Source organism: Bombyx mandarina, chromosome 15 (genome assembly GCF_030267445.1).
Source record: "Bombyx mandarina strain Sakado chromosome 15, ASM3026744v2".
In the NCBI taxonomy this organism is placed as follows: Eukaryota; Metazoa; Arthropoda; class Insecta; order Lepidoptera; family Bombycidae; genus Bombyx; species Bombyx mandarina.
In genome coordinates this window covers 9925892-9936270 of record NC_143221.1, presented here as the reverse complement: position 1 = coordinate 9936270, position 10379 = coordinate 9925892, and the positions used below count along the sequence as shown (strand labels likewise).

The following is a 10379-nucleotide window of genomic DNA, read 5'->3' as shown; positions in this document are numbered from 1 at the left end:
CGAAGGTCTTTCCAGTTTCACGAGAACAGGCGGGCGAGTGATTTGCTATCAACTGCCCGAGCGCCTCCGAAAGAGACCTAAAAACTTAAGAGCAATTGCTTCGCGAATGAATCTACTACCAGATCGGAATCGCGACCCGCTGATAAGATCCGGCGAGAAACTCAGCGGGCTGATGCATGTATGCTAAAGTAAAATATGTTTCATGTGGATTAAAACATGTCTCACACGTATCACCCAGTCTAGCGCTCAGCACATTTGGGTGGTACTGTGCAGCTAAAGCAAGCGTTGCACTGAATACGGAGGGCGCGACCCTCGTATTGCTTCGGTAGAATTTGCGCAATGTTTTCAATGTTCCGTAGGCATAGTTCGTGGCAGGGTTCATAGGTCATCAGAAAATAACAAGGATGAAGATATCAAATTGAAACATATATATTGTTGCTGACTCGTTGGTTCTGGTCCATTTAGCTACTAAAATAAATATAACGTATTTATTTATTTATTTATTGCTTAGATGTTTGGACGAGCTCACAGCCCACCTGGTGTTAAGTGGTTACTGGAGCCCATAGACATCTACAACGTAAATGCGCCACCCACCTTGAGATATAAGTTCTAAGGTCTCAAGTATACTTACAATTTTTTTTTTTTCGGGTAGTGGGCCGAACCTCCTACGAGGTCCCCGCGCCTAGGGGGCGCGCGGGGTATGTGAGACTTAACGATCTGCAGGTGTTGAGAGCAGATCGCGGGCCCAAGGATTTTAGGGCCCACCCACTAAACGACTCCCCTGCACTCTTACACCCGACGTCCGATCTCCGTCCGGGGTCAGAACCTGGACAGAGTAGGGGGGTTCCCGCGGTCAACACTACAACCAGACACGCGGCGCCACCCCGAGGACGCCCGACCGACGGGTCGTCGAGGCGATAGTCGACGACCAACGACGTCGGTCTCCGCGGTACGGCGGCCCTACCAGGCCGCCCGGGCGGTGCCGCTGGTGTTCCGGGATACCCCGCTGGGCCAGAACCAGCCTGCCAGGTCGGAACGCGATACACCGCCGACCGGGTTGCTCTTCAACAGTATGTTCGGCGACGACAGCGACGACGAAAATGCGGACCGCATCGCAGTCCGCAGCCGCCGACGCGCCGTCCCGTCCTCCTGGTGCCAGCGCGCTAGAGTGACGGTAGCGTGCGGCGCAGCCTCAACCCCCTTAGGTCGCCCCGTGACCATCACCGGGAGGAGACTGCCTCCTCATAGGGGCTGGAGCTGGACAAACGCCCTCCTCCGACCCCCGGTAGTTACAACGGCTACCCCAACCCTTCAAACCGAAACGCATTACTGATTCACGGCAGAAATAGGTAGGGCAGTGGTACCTACCCGTGCGGACTCACAAGAGGTCCTACCACCAGTAATTACGCAAATTATAATTTTGCGGGTTTGACTTTTATTACACGATGTTATTTCTTCACCGTAGAAGTCAATCGTGAACAATTTAAAAGACGATGTGATAGCAAACGTAAATATTGAAACAATCACTAGGAAAAAATAGTGAATTTGGGAATTGAAGGCAAAAGGCCTAGAGGCTAAAGCCCAAAGCGGCGGTCTGACCAGTTTGTAAGTCGTCGTGGCCTAAAGGATAAGACGTCCGGTGCATTCGTAAGTAGTGATGGACCGGTGTTCGAATCTCAGGCGGGTACCAATTTTTCTAATAAAATACGTACTTAACAAATGTTCACGATTGACTTCCACGGTGAAAGAATAACATCGTGTAATAAAAACCAAACCCGCAAAATTATAATTTGCATAATTACTGATGGTAGGACCTCTTGTGAGGCTGCACGGGTAGGTACCACCACCCTGCCTATTTCTGCCGTAAAGCAGTAATGACGTTATAACTATACTGAGACCGTAAAACTCATATCTTAAGGCGAGTGGCGGCATTTACGTTGTGGACGTCTATGGGCTCCGCTAACCACTTAACACCAGGTGAGCTGTGAGCTCAACCACACATCTATGTAATAAAAAAAACCCAGCACTGAGCAGCTATAAATGCCGAGTAACGAAGCTCTTCACCGGCCAAATGTAGGAATAGGTAGATAGAAACAGTGAGAAGACTACAGTAGAGTCACGATCCTAAATAATGAGGGAACAACTGAAAAGAAGAATAAAGTTATATTCTGCCATCTGCCCTTGAAATGCCTATGAATTTTCAAGTCGATAAGCCGTATTGAATTTGCTGAAAATTACGTTAAAGTTCCGCTAAATTTACTTATCTATTTATCTATCCAAATGTAAGTGACTCAAACTAGTAAAATAAAATACATAACATGACTTGCTATAATACAAATAGCTTAGAGATGTTGCAAGATATACATTATTGAATTGATAAAATGCAACATAATCGAATTAGATTCAGCGAGGAAATGCTCTAGATCTACGGTCAGTGTACTCTCTGGTTGAGCCCAAATAGCACATAGCCTGCCAACGATTAAGTAGGAAAAAAACCGAATTACAATTGATAACAGAAATTGTTTTGCTTTTGATTCAATCACGATGTTTCACTTCTTCGTCCAAGAAATCGAGTACAATTGAATTAATCGAATCAATCAATCGATGAGATTAATATAAAAAACAGTTTGTTTCAAACCTCGGGTTGCATGTTCTTACGTAAGCAACGTTTCCCCTTTATCTTGCACGGAGAGTATAATTCACACAAATCTTTATTTTTCTTTGTGTGATGCGAGGGAGAGTGCTGGCCTCCTGCAGTGCGCTGATGATGAGTTACGGTCGCGCCGAGCAGTACACCGGAACAAGGAAGTCGCCCCTCCACGCCCGGCTCATCCCGCCCAACTTCCGATACCAATCGGCGGCTTAAAGCCCGACAAAGATACCTACCCTATTTCATAATTTATTGACAATTTTGCGAACAGTAATAAATAAAAATGTAAGTATGTAGGTACTATTGTTATCTTATTAGAATTACCGTGACAATAATTTTAACACTACTCACATATTTTAACAGCTGTATTTAGGTAAATAAATAAAATTTCCTTAAAAACATCTTAAAGCTAAAGTGTGCATGAAAGGCACTACCTACCCTGCGATTCCCAAATATACAGTACAGCTCAAAACGGAATTTTAATTTTAATTACTAACCGAAAACATCATAATATCACGTTTTTATTTAATAATTTTCTTGTATTTTTTGGTTTTTGACAAAAATACCTAAACAGATTTGTGATAGAAGCTTAACGCTAAGGTTATCAACTTAGTAACTAGATGGCACTACTATATCATTAAAATTTTAAAGTAATCAATTTGTTGATTGCAATTTTTTCCAACAAAACATAAAAAATTGAAACAAATCATTTTATCTTTAAAATACTGACAGCAAACTAAAAAAATATTGTGATCAAATTGACCAATACAAAAGTGAAAATGGAGAATTAAAAACTATTAGATAGATGGCGCTGTAATAATTAATTTGAGTTACTACGCTAGTCAGAAAAGTTTTCATTAAGCGCTAAGCCACAGATCAGAAGGCGTCCAAAGTGCTTGTAGACATCGATCAAGGGGTGAAGAGCACGTGTCGTCGATACCAGACCACCGACGCACGAAACAATATTCATAAATAACTTGAACAACAATACTGTCGTGTGGTCGCCACGTGCCGCCTCGTGCTCCGGCTTCTAACGCCACATCTAATTATGCGCGCATCTTCACAATGCATTACACTGGTCGTAACATTCATAAAACCATCGAATATTTATGGATATGGCAATCCTTCGTTTTTAACGTGGCCGGCCTTCTTATAGGAAATGGTAAATGATGCGTCACCCATCAGATTGGACAAAACCAATTGGGGAAAAAATCTTGTAGTGCACAAGCATTGAAGTTGTTTTGGAGTAAAGGATCAGATACCCGGTGTAATTTTATCGAGAGATGGGACTATGTATGTATGTCGTGTTTGAATCGACACATATCCCAGGTCGGTATTATTTTGTCTTATATGGTGCTCTAGGAATCATTTGGTACCGGATGTACCGTGAGCGGGCTCACCCGTATGGGCAATAAAAACGCATAACCAAAACTGGGGAACCATGAATTAGTTTTATTAACTACTAGCGACCCGCCCTCGCTTCGCTTCGGAAACATTAAAACACACATGAAACCAAAAAAAAAATTAAAAAAATAATAAAAAAAGTAGCCTATGTTCATCAGGGACAATGTCGGCTTCTAATGGCAAAATAATTTTTCAAATCGGTCCAGTAGTTTCGGAGCCTATTCGAAACAAACAAACAAACAAATCTTTCCTCTTTATAATATTATTACTAGCGACCCGCCCCTCGCTTCGCTTCGGAAAAATTAAAACACACATGAAACAAAAAAAAAAAACAAAAAAAGTAGCCTATGTTCATCAGGGACAATGTCGGCTTATAATGGAAAAAGAATTTTTCAAATCGGTCCAGTAGTTTCGGAGCCTATTCGAAACAAACAAACAAACAAATCTTTCCTCTTTATAATATTAGTATAGATATAGATATAGATATAGAAAAATGAAATATAGACATGGTAAGCATATTTTATTTAACTAAAAACTTGATCTGGTGCTCACTCAGTAGATCACTCATAATAGGAAGAGTAATTAAAAATATAAAGTCGTAAAGCATAATATTATTTAAAAAAAAAGCATTCGTTTCGATCAAAAACAGTATAATATGTGGAAATGTTTTCAGGGATATTTCAGAAAAAAAAAAATTCAGTATTGAAAAATAAAATTATGTAGAAAATTTTATTTCAAAAAAGTGATAAAAATAAATAAAAAACAAATTCAAAACTCGATTTCGTGACAAAAATGCCGACGAGGATGGGATTCGAACCCACGCGTGCAGAGCACATTGGATTAGCAGTCCAACGCCTTAACCACTCGGCCACCTCGTCACGTCAAAATGAAGTGAAATTTTCAATCATACATTTACATGTTTTAAAAACGTTTAAGTAAATCCTTTAAATTAAATTACTTAAAGTTTGCTTTCGTAGTAATATAATTACGAATAATTTATTGTGTTGATATTGTACTACTACCTACAACATAAAAAAACACAAGTAATTACATTTTTTCTTTGCATTTATATATTTGATACTTTAAAAAAAGCGACAATGGTTTGTTTAAATTCCATTTAAGTAAGTACCTTGCTCGTCCACTTGGTGAAACTGAAAAGCCCTCAGAGCCACCAGTAATACCTCATTCATAAAAAAAGTACGTACTCTATCCTTACAAAATGTTAAGAACGTAATAACTGGAAAAAACTGCCTGCATAATTTTATGACCTTTATTGTTGACTGATAAAAAAAAGTATGACGGATTGTAGTCATAACTTCCGTTATCTGGTACTTGTAACACAAGTTCTTTACGAACTTAGCACGGGACCAGTTAACGTGGCGTGATTGTTAGTAAATATTTATATTTATATTTATTTATAACTAGGAAACAGCTCTTTATTTTTAATGGCCCAAAATGAAGCATGAATTGCTACCCGTGACTTCAACAACCCGTCCACGGAAAGGTGTCGGTGTAGTTTCCTGTGTCACTCTCCTTTTTTTTCCTACCTATGCTGATAGCCTTGAAAGGCTATATTTCACCTTCGCCCTAACACGTAGGTGAACTCACGGGGCTCAAACCGGAGTGTTGCTAACACTGGCCCTAGCAAGAGCAGGGCTTCGCAGAATCTACCACCGGATCGGAAACGCGACCCACTGAGAAGATCCGGCGAGAAACTCAGTGGGCTACACTCTCCTGAAATGATAATAACGATACTCTTGTTATCGATACACACCTACAAGTGTACATATAAGTAAACAGTCATTATAATTCGACGATTGTTTAATTAGATTCGACAAGCTACAAACATGTGAACATTTAAACAAACATGTGAACAACGTACCTATTGCTTATCGTGTTTTCATTTTGCGTAATATAATTTCCGATATTACGTTTCTTAAATCGTTATCGTGGCTATCTAATAGTTTTAAGTAGGTTGACAAATAGCAGATAACAAATTAAAAACAACATTTACGGTTACGGGCTTAAGATCGTTTTTAATCGTAAGCGAATACCGCAAGTTGTAATTAGGTACCTATAAAGAGCTACAACCCACTGAGTTTCTCGCCGGATCTTCTCAGTGGATCGCGATTTCGTTCGGGTGGTAGATTCTACAGATCACTGTTCTTTTTGGAGCCAGTGTTAGCAAACTCTCTCAAGTTGAGCTCCGTAAGCTCGCCTACAATAGCGTAGTTAGATAGCCCCTTTAGGCTACCAAACGAATAGGTAGAAAAAAAGAGCGAAAGAACTATGTATTTGTAAACATATCTTTATTACTCGCGCCAAAGACTTGTGTTCTCAATATGCATATTCAATGTTACATAAGGCAATATTCAGGGCAGGGTCGATTAGTTAGTAATGACAAAAACGTAAATGTCCTGTATTAGTCTATCGGAGTGACAATATATAACGACGGAATCGTTACTCGAAGGCGCCAGTCACAGGCCGTACGCCGTCTGAATATGACAAATAACATTAAAAAATGAAACTACACGAATACCAACATAAAATAAAAATGTCAAAAATTTAAATTAAGGATTAAAATATTTAAATTTAGTGCGGCGCGTCCCGCTCGCGCTGTCCCGACGAGCGCCAACGAAGCCTCGACGCTGCCACAAGGGATGTGCACATAACATGGATATCACTTAATTAATAACTTATTATGTGTGATTAAATATGAAAATAGAGAAAAAACTAATAAAATCTGATATTATTATATGTTCGATATTTAAATAACAGTGCTAACATTTATAATGATAAAATGTAAATCATAGAATCCAAAATGAATGAATGAATAGAAACATCAAAATAAAAATAAAATAGATAGACTCCTATGGCACGATGCAATAGATATACTAGTGGAGATATAAGCCAAGGAGGGGTCACATCAGGCAAGAGGCTAGCCGTAAACTCATGTCAAATCCCTATGCAGCATGAGCAGTTGAACAACCCAACATGATGTGGGATAAGGGTCAGAAGAAAAGTAACAATATATTTTTCTGTGTTACAAAAGATACAGCATAAATCTACATGATGCTAAATAGCTGTAAAACAATCACTTTCAATGAGCAATATTCAACATTACAATTATTGAACATTTGAATTATACGAGTATTTCATGACTACCTAAGTACTAAGCGGATGATAGTTATCTTAAGTTCCATCACTGAATGATTAAAAAAGAACGGTAAAGTTTATATTAATAAACATTTAATATTATGAACTTTGTGTTCTGACGATTCCGATTCATTTTAATAAGAGTAGACTTATCACAGAAAACTAAACGAACAAGTTTGTAATCAAATCGGTTTTGCAAATCGTCATAATTTTACAACCACAACATTAAATACCACAAATCGATTTCGGTTTTAACTACCGACCTTATATTAATATTATTTATCATCTGCAAATAAAAGCCACTTCCACAATCGTATAACTCGGAGAACACAATAAATTAATGGACTGGACTGTGCCAGAGAATTTTAAATATTTGAAAGCACAGTTTAGAAAGAGAAAAAAAAATCAAAATCTCCAACACAAGGTAATATATTACTTAAAATAAATAATACAATCATGAAGTAGTTATAAACGTAGTGTTTATAAAACGTTATAGTTGTTTTATGGTCCATATATTTGGGATGGGACGAGTCGTCAGTCCGGACTCGGGGTCCGGACGTACCTAAGGGATTCAAAACGATTTGTTATAATTACCTGTGACGACCTGGAGCCACTCTAAGCGGCCATGAATACACAAAATAATATGTTTGTTTTAGTTTTAAGTTTATACACTAATCAAAGAGTTGTTATTTCCTTATGCTAGAACAATTTTGATGTCACGAAATCATAATGATAACAAATAGACTTTTTGGCTATTAATATGTAGATGTCGGGATTGGATGCCGGTACTTTTTGTGCTACTGCTATTCTTGCCTACCCGATCGCCTAATTACCTGGCCTCCTAGTCCTACTATTAGTTTTTTGTGGGCGGTTAAATTTCACTATCCTGTCTATTTTTGCTACAATGTAATCAAATATACCGGTTTAACGGGTTAAACGGCTTTTATATCAAAGCTATTGAGACTCTTATCACATGTCACAAGATGTGCAGGGAAATTCACGTGGTGATTGTCGGTCGGCGTTTGGATAACCACTAACAGCGGATCGGAAACGACCTCATTTATCACTCTTGGCGAATAAAATCTACGAATTATTATAGTATCGCGGATAATATGCTTATTGTTACAATTACAAGAAACTTAGCCGCGTTACGCTGAGATTATCGTAACATCTATAAAAGCAACGATTTGATAAAACTATTAAATCGAAATTCAACTATCGCGTGTTGATGTTAATACTACAAAAACTTTTCGCTGAAGTGTATGACAACTGCAAGTGTACAAATTTTTGAGCTTAATCGAACCATAAGACACGAAAGTATAGAATAGCACTTTGGCTAAATTTTGTATGGAGTACGAGGTAGTTAAGTTTTGTATTTACATTTTTTTTATTGTTTAGATGGGTAGACGAGCTCACAGCCCACCTAGTGTTAAGTGGTTACTGGAGCCCATGGACATCTACAACGTAAATGCACCACCCACCTTGAGATATAAATTCTAAGATCTCAGTATAGTTACAACGGCTACCCCACCCTTCAAACCGAAACGCATTACTTCTTCACGGCAGAAATAAGTAGGGTGGTGGTACCTACCCGCGCGGACTCACGAGAGATCCTACATGTACATAATAATATATGTAGAATAAAAATTCAATTCTGACCGCAAAAAGATACTCTATACTCGCGGTTAGTTCGTTCGAGGCCTGGCCAAAGTTTTTGATGAGTTTCACGGTCACAGACTATATTGTATCTGACGAACTAATGCTTTCAAAGGATTGTATTGCTGAACCTACTAAATTACCAACATAATCTTTTTATCTATACTAATATTTGAACGCGCTAATCTCAGGAACTACTGGTCCGATTTGGAAAATTCTTTCAGTGTTAGATAGCCCATTCATCGAGAAAGGCTATAAGGCTATATAACATCACGCTAAAACCAATACAAGTGGAGTAGAACCAATAAAGAATGTTTCAAAATAGGGGTTAAAATAGCTCCTTAACATTCTGTAATTCAAAAATATTTTCACTTTCTACGTAAATGAAGTGGAGGGTAAAATTTACCTTTATGCCAAAGTAACTATTCTACGCGGACGGAGTCGCAGGCAAAAGCTAGTCTACAATAAATGTACTTCATAATAGTGGATATAGCAGCATAAAGTTGAGTACAAAAGTAAAATAAACTCATTTTTGCTTCAAATTAGAATCGCGTTGTTAATTAATCGAAATCCAATATCCCAGGTACAGTCGTACACAAGTTTACACAAGTAACAGAGTTGTGTTTATGACAGGTCATAATTCGCGCTCCTCTGTCCCCCGAACTGCGATGCACGTGACAGCCAACCTTTGTGCACTAATTGTAGGTACAGTGCCCTCAGAAGCTGCGCGAGGCACTCCCTCATCCAAATGAGAGGGGAAACGCGATTTCTTTTTGGCATTGATGTCGCGAAATTGAAGAATGTTACATACAGATCGATTTTCATTAATCCGTTGTTGAAACACAAGTTTTTAATTCAGTTTATTTTATTATTATTTTTTTATTGCTTAGATGGGTGGACGAACTCACAGCCCACTTGGTGTTAAGTGGTTACTGGAGCCCATAGACATCTACAACATAAGTTCGCCACCCACCTTGAGATGTAAGTTCTAAGGTCTCAAGTATAGTTACAACGGCTGCCACACCGCCGAACCGAAACGCATTACTGCTTCACGGCAGAAATAGGCAGGGTGGTGGTACCTACCCGCGCGGACTCACAAGTGGTCCTACCACCAGTTTATTTTCAATTACAATTTATACGATTCAATTATTATTAATTTTTGTCGAACTTATTTCAAAATCTATGTGTAGTACAAATCAGAAATACGATGCGTCGGTTTTTACGCATGCGCAAAAAAGTCTTATTTACTAATATGTACCAATGATTAAATAAAAATCAAGGAAAGTTCATAGGAACTATGAATTTAATCACGGCCCACCTGGTGTTAAATGGAGCTACAGATATTAACAACATAAACGCCACAATCCACATTGAGACATGAGTCCTAACAGTTTTACAGTACATCGGCTAACTACTCTTCAACAATTGATACGTTCACTGCTTCATGGTACAAAATAAGCCGGGTTGGGTTACCTACCCGCGCGGGCTCATAAGACGCCTTACCGCCAGTAAT

The 10379-nt window shown here is 38.8% G+C and overlaps 1 non-coding gene across 1 annotated transcript; it reads right to left on the bottom strand.

Annotated features, from left to right (window-relative positions):
• Nucleotides 1-4850: 4850 nt before the first annotated feature.
• TRNAS-GCU (transfer RNA serine (anticodon GCU)) lies at nt 4851-4932 on the bottom strand. Its single transcript has one exon. It is a non-coding gene; the product is annotated as a tRNA-Ser (tRNA).
• Nucleotides 4933-10379: the final 5447 nt, after the last annotated feature.